We start from the raw sequence: 6,724 nt of genomic DNA on the forward strand, positions 1-6,724 counted from the left end.
ACAACTTCTGGAACAAGTTTTCCAAGAATGCATTTGATGCTCGGTATTATAAAACGCATAGACAGAAGCACTTTATAAATGTAGCCTCTCGTAAAATGAGAGAACTTGCCCGTTACTCATTGACGTCAAAAAAAATTAAGCCAACATTTTTCGATTCTCTACATCGGGGACCTTCTAGGTTCTCATTTTATGAAGTAATCGATGTCGTTGTTGGAAACCATCCTAAAAATAATTGTGATCACTCCTTGAACGGAATAGGATTCAGTACCTGAAATTATTGAAAATACAGAATCTCTAGTAGGTGATGAGAATTTGAATGAAACTCATGTACTCAATGTAGATCGATTGCTTGGTGATGAAGAAAAACACTTTGGGACCCTCTACTTCTATCGAAAAGAGCAAAAGGTTAAGCGTGACACAACTGAAAAAGGAATATATTGAGATGAAAAAAGAAGAAAACAGAAAAAGACAAAAGATGCATAATGAGAAATGCTGCATTGAGAAAGAGAAGAATGAGATAGAAAAAAAAATTGCACTTCTAGAAAATACCTCAATAATAAAATGAGTAAATCAAATGATTTATAAACAGTAAAAAGCTTTCTTTTGTTTATTATCAGTCCACATTCTGCAGGTAATATTTTTTATAGTTATGTTCCAGAATATATTTTATTTCTATCTATAGTATGTTCTGTGATATTCATTTAAGGTCCAAAGATATTATTGGTGATACATTAGGTTCGTAGATTTTGAGTTTTTGCAAATGCACATTCAATACAAATAATTTCAGGATGCTTGGTTTTTTATTTGAAAAGTACAAGTTTACTTATGAAATTGTCCTCAATTAAGATTTTTTTACAATTCCTAGAGTATTCTTTTTTGAACCCATTATCAATAAAAATACTACATATTCCAAATACTTTATTTTGAAAATCATAAATTGAAAATCGTAATCATAACTGTGACATGTGTTTTGCTATATAACAGCATCGTCAGGCGTCTCAATACCGAGACAGTATTAAGACATTTGAAGATGCTATTATATAGCGAAATGTGCCAGTTTTGTAATCTGTAAAGTAAAAATCTCACATTGAAGTGTTTTTTGAAAATATTATTATGGATTTTCATCAAGTATCGGTCAGTTCTATCGCATTTCCGAATTGAACATCTTTTTGAAAACTTGCTGTCGAGTATTCTTTTCTTCTATTTGCTCCTCACCAATAGCATGAAATGAAATGTTTGGCGGCTGATTTCCATCGTCACATACACAAATGTTAAGGAGAATACAAGATGCTAAAATTATCAGTGAACTCAAATTTTTGTCTATGTTTTCAAGACCTCTTAATCTTCGAAAACGTCCTTTCAGTAGTCCGAATGCATTTTCCACAATTACTCTTTTTGCTGAAAGGCGTCTATTGAAAAGTTTCTGTTCTTCACTTAGAAACCCTGTGTCTGAATATGGTGTCACAATCCAGTCTAAGTTGGGATACGCTGAATCGCCTAATAAAAAGAAATTACCAATGAACTCAGGATTTTCGGATATTCTTGCATATAGAGCTGATCTTCTCAATTGTCTTGCATCATGCAGCGACCCTGGCTCACCACAAAATACATCTATGCACTTTTTAGTATTGTCCACATTTCCTTGTAATAACAAGCTATGATATCCCTTTCTATTTATATATGAATCCTGGTTTTGCTCGGGTTTTGGTATCTCAATATGGCTGCCATCAATAGCTCCAATTGCTCCAGGAATGCCATTATTCCTGGAAAAAGCCTGAGAAATCTGAAGTTTTTTTTTTGTTCATCAGGCCATACAATGTATTTCTTCTTCATTGAAACGAGAAATGTCAGCACCCTTCTTGAACAATTGTATGCTGTACTGATATAAACTCCAAACCTATCAGAAACCTCTCGAAAAGAATTCCTGTTAGCAAGATACCAGACTGATAATAGCACTGCCTTCTTTGCAGACACATTTGGTCGACCCGAAGCATAAACAGGATTGAAAGCAGATTGTTGAATGAGGCCTGTAATATTTTAATGTTACATATTAGGTTTTTTCACAAAGATTGAATATACCTACCTATAATTTCACTTATTGTTCTCCTCGATACACGAAATTGTGCCTTGAATTCATTGTCATCATATTCGTTAACAGTATGATCAACATAATATTGGATTTTTGATCGTTTTCTCCTGGGTTCACTGACATCAAAATGATCTAACATGCCCTCGGATGAACTGGACGAGTCCGAAATATTGAATGTTTTATCTGGCTTTTCCATAAAAGCGTGAAATAACATATTTTTTGTTTTAACGAGAGAAATTGTGCTTTATTACTTGATAACTTACCATAACCACAAATTCATCGTCAGAATAAGACATTTTCGTAGCTAATACCACACAAATACTTGTGTTATTCTGATACAACCCAATTAAAACAGTATTTTCGAAAACCATGGTTATGTATTTTGTATTGTTATAACACGTGTAATCAAACCGAAGCACATGTGCATAATTTGAACAAAATAAATTTCCTTAAAATGCGTTTTATTTGTGAGCAGCTCGTGTGCAACTGACTCGGGGCTGTTCCAGTGTTTGAAGATCCAAAACGAAAACTTCTATTGTTGAATTCTGTAGGTTTCGTGACAAAACTCCTACGCAGTAAGCTGAGTCTGGTCTTGTTCCCAATATCAAATACATCAATGCACCAATTGCCTGTCTATATGGAAAATTATGTGATTTGTTGGTTTTAGTTTCGGGTTTTGAACTTACTGTAACTTTCAATATAAGTGTTGAAATAGGTTTACAATCCATAAAATTTAAACGTTCAATAATCTTCATGGCATGTTCTTTTTGACTTATCTTAATACTTCCATCCTCTTTCTGGTCAATTTCTAGTCCTAAATAATGAGTTGCTGGCTTAACTGTGATTTTGAACTGGGATTTTAGTTCTTTTAGGAATTATTCTAGATCTCTAGAGTAAATGGCTACTATTAAGCCAGCATCAACATACAAGACTAAAAAAAGTTTCTCGCTATTTCTTTTCCTGCTGTACAAGCTTGAATCAGCTCCGTTGGCTGTGAATCCCAAATTTGTCAAAAAGTTATTGAAGCAATTATACCAACATCTTCAAACAGCTTCAAACATATAAACTTCTTTTTAATCCATAAATCCTGTTTGTACCGTCGTTGTATCAACGACTATACAACTATACATTGCTTCTGTCCACTTGGGTCCTTCTTTACTGTTAACTGCCTCTTCAAACGTATCGGGATTTAACGTATTGACTAGATCCTCAATAGACATAACATTATCTTCGAAACGTGTAGGTGGTTTCAGCATTGACCCATCTCATAGATTTCTCCTCTACTCATTTTGTAGCAGCTTTTTTATATGTCGTTTATCTTGGTGACCCTATCTCTCGTGATACAACTGAAGGAGATAATTATCTGATATAATTATGTTTACTTCAGCTTTATGCTCTGGAATGACTGATCTGATGGTTGCCTTGTATAGGGTTCCTCCTACTTCTCGTGTACCTTGTAATACCTGCACACCATCCACCTCAAACCAACACTTTTTAGGTGTTGATCGGAACAGACTGTTATGAGTTTTATTACGTACTGCCAAAACAGAAATTAGATTTTTGGAAATATCTGGGACATACCAAACATCATTTAATATCATCTCTTGACCGTTTTCTGATATGACTCTGATGATACCTTTATGCACTTGCATTGAGACTCTTTTTCCCGGCTGCTTCAATGTAACAGACAGTCTCAAATTGTCCAAAACTAACGAACATATCCAGACAATTTGTAACATGCTTTGTGGCTCCATTACCTATCCACCATTCTAATGGAATTTTTTCAAAAGAATTCACTTCGTTACATGAGCTCATAAGCGAGTTATGGAACGCGTGTGACCTCATTGTCCTCTAGAAACGCCCATCACAACGACTTCCCAGACGAATGCTGTATCAGCATTTATATAAAACTGTTCACTCTTCACTTATCCTTTGTACTACATTGAATAAAGTAATTTGTCATTTCCAATTTCTGAGTTTTTCCACATTTTTTAAGAATCGTATTCGCCAAGTCACGAGGAAAACTGGCGCAGTCGATAGGATTTTGTCAAACGAAGTTTCTATCGAAGTGATTACAGGGACTACAGAGAAGAATCGTTGGAAATCCTATTGGCAACCTTGAATTGAGAAAAAATTCAAGAAAAACCAAGAAACCAGAAGAAAGAATTCACAAAGAAATGAAAGCAACAATACTACTACTGTAAGTCGATTTTAAGTACGACCCAACCTATCCAATTCCCAAAATTACCTTTACCCAATAAGTGATAATATTATATTCTTATTTTTCGATTTTCATCCAATATTAACAGATATTAAAGCTCCATTACAATTGTAACGGATCCATAGTTAATTTTGGTTAATTCAACTGAAAGCGACTTCACGTCACCGCGCCATCTCCTAGCGAACTTCTGCCGCACACAACGGTAGTAAGACACGTAGGGCACTGCTGAAGATCTTTTCCCATCAGCTTATAAGTTCAAGGTTAGGCAGGAGGGAAATGGAGGGCGCCGCGCGTTTCACTTGTTGAATATTCGTTCTCGTTGTGAGGTTAGTTTTTTCATGTGTTGAAGAAAACGGGCCGTATTTTTTCTAAGAATGTGGTACGGAAATCGCAGAGTATCGAATGGTATAAGATTGCTTTGGGTTTTCAAAGAACTGTGCATTCCACGGGATCTTGCCCCCGCATATTTTATTTTAGGTATGTAATTGTGATTGAAAGTGTTACTTGCTTAGTGAATAATGTTTTAGGCCATGTGGCCGTTGTAACAAAATGTCCGTACTGAGACGCATATTTTATTTTGGATACTCAAAATCAAAAATCCATATAGCTGTCATCCAGCATTACTTGTGAAATACAAATTGTAGCTAACTGGTGTTTCCAATTATTTTCTCGTCACCCTACCGACCGGCGTACCCAAACCCTGCATCCTAGGAGGCTCCTGTGCACAATTAAGTTTTGAAGATCTTAGAAACCCAGATTCACTAGAAAAAGCAATGTCACTAGTAATCGAAGAATTTCTCATATTCACAAAATAGATCAAATAGCGTGAATACACATAATTATAAACCATTTACAAGAGTCACCCCATCAAATCAAAAACCTATTTTACAAAAACCCAATCCTCATTTTAAAAAACCACAATACCCTATGAATACCCAAATTAATTATAGACCACCTCAATATAATTTTATAAAACCAAACTTTCAACCTTTTCATCAACCAATGAATAGTCAAAGAATTCCTCATCAATGGATACCAAATAATATTTTTCGAAAACAAAAACACCCATTCTTTTCAAATCAACAAAGTCAAAGAATAAAAAATTTCCCACAACCTAATCAATTCAAGACAAACTATAAACCAGAACCTATAGACACATCTTCAGGTAACACAAAAATATATCCACAGAACAAATACCACGCAACGGAATTATTTAACCAAGAACTTTCTAATTTTGATGAATATGACCCACAAAACTATTATTTTGAAAACCAGCAAGAATATGAAAACTTTTGTTACCAACAAGAATACGAAAATAACGAATTCCCTTATATTAACGAAAACCCATCGTATTCTAATACCGCTGAGAATTCAGAAAACCCAGATTTTGAAAACCAACACGTCATGATGAAGTTGTAATTATTCCAATTTTTTAACAATTTGAAATAAATCAGAAACATAAATTCTTTTTTTTTTGATTTTAGTACTGAATATGACGGACTTATAGGTATAAATTTCCTCGAACAAATTGAAGCCTCTGTAAATCTTGAGAAAAATAAATCATACCACCCCTAGCTAAAATACCTATTGTATACGAAACAGAAGAATTATCAAATTTAAAGAAAAGCCTTAAAATAAAAAACCATTTAATTATTGTTCCACCCAGAACAACCAATTTACAGGTAAAAATACCCGTAAATAAAGGAAAAGGTTTAGGAGTTTTTAAATATCAGAAATATGATGATTTAGTCGAATTACCTCAAGCACTTGTTAATATCGAAAATCATTTTGCATACACTACTATTACAAACGCACAAACTTTTCCAATTGAAATATCCATCGAAGAACTATTCGAAATTGAATTAATAAACACAATAGAAGTAAATTTCATTGAAAAAATGCAAACCAATGAAGAATTAGATAATTTTAAAGATAACATTCGAAAAACAAATTTAAAAAATATACGCCTTGAACACTGTAATTTAGAAGGAAAACGAGTAATAAAAAATGTATGTTACAAATACCGTGATATTTTCTATAATGATAAATTACCTCTAACATTCACAAATGAAATTAGACATGAAATAAACTTGACAGATGAAACTCTAATTTATACAAAAACTTATAGATAACCTGAAATTCATAGACAAGAAGTTAAAAATCAAATTAAAAAAATGTTACAAGAAGGTATAATTCAACCATTAACATCACCTTTTTCAAGCCCTATTTGGATAATTCCAAAAAAATCAGACACCTCAGGACAAAAATGGAGATTAGTAATGGATTACCGCAAACTTAATGAACGAACAATAGATGACAAATATCATTTACAAAACATTACCGTTATTTTAGAAAAATTAGGAAAAAGTCATTATTTTACCACAATAGACTTAGCAAACGGTTTTCACCAAATA

The 6,724-nt window shown here is 33.4% G+C and overlaps 1 long non-coding RNA gene across 1 annotated transcript; it reads right to left on the reverse strand.

Moving 5' to 3' along the window:
* Positions 1-905: 905 nt before the first annotated feature.
* LOC141486112 (uncharacterized) lies at positions 906-6,202 on the reverse strand. The gene is made up of 2 exons (XR_012467653.1): positions 2,084-6,202; positions 906-2,027 (listed from the first exon to the last, which is right to left on the reverse strand). It is a non-coding gene; the product is annotated as an uncharacterized lncRNA (long non-coding RNA).
* Positions 6,203-6,724: the final 522 nt, after the last annotated feature.

Source organism: Leptinotarsa decemlineata, unplaced genomic scaffold (assembly GCF_025532065.1).
Source record: "Leptinotarsa decemlineata unplaced genomic scaffold, Ldec_3_MD MMD2_tig00026347_RagTag_RagTag, whole genome shotgun sequence".
NCBI lineage: Eukaryota > Metazoa > Arthropoda > Insecta > Coleoptera > Chrysomelidae > Leptinotarsa > Leptinotarsa decemlineata.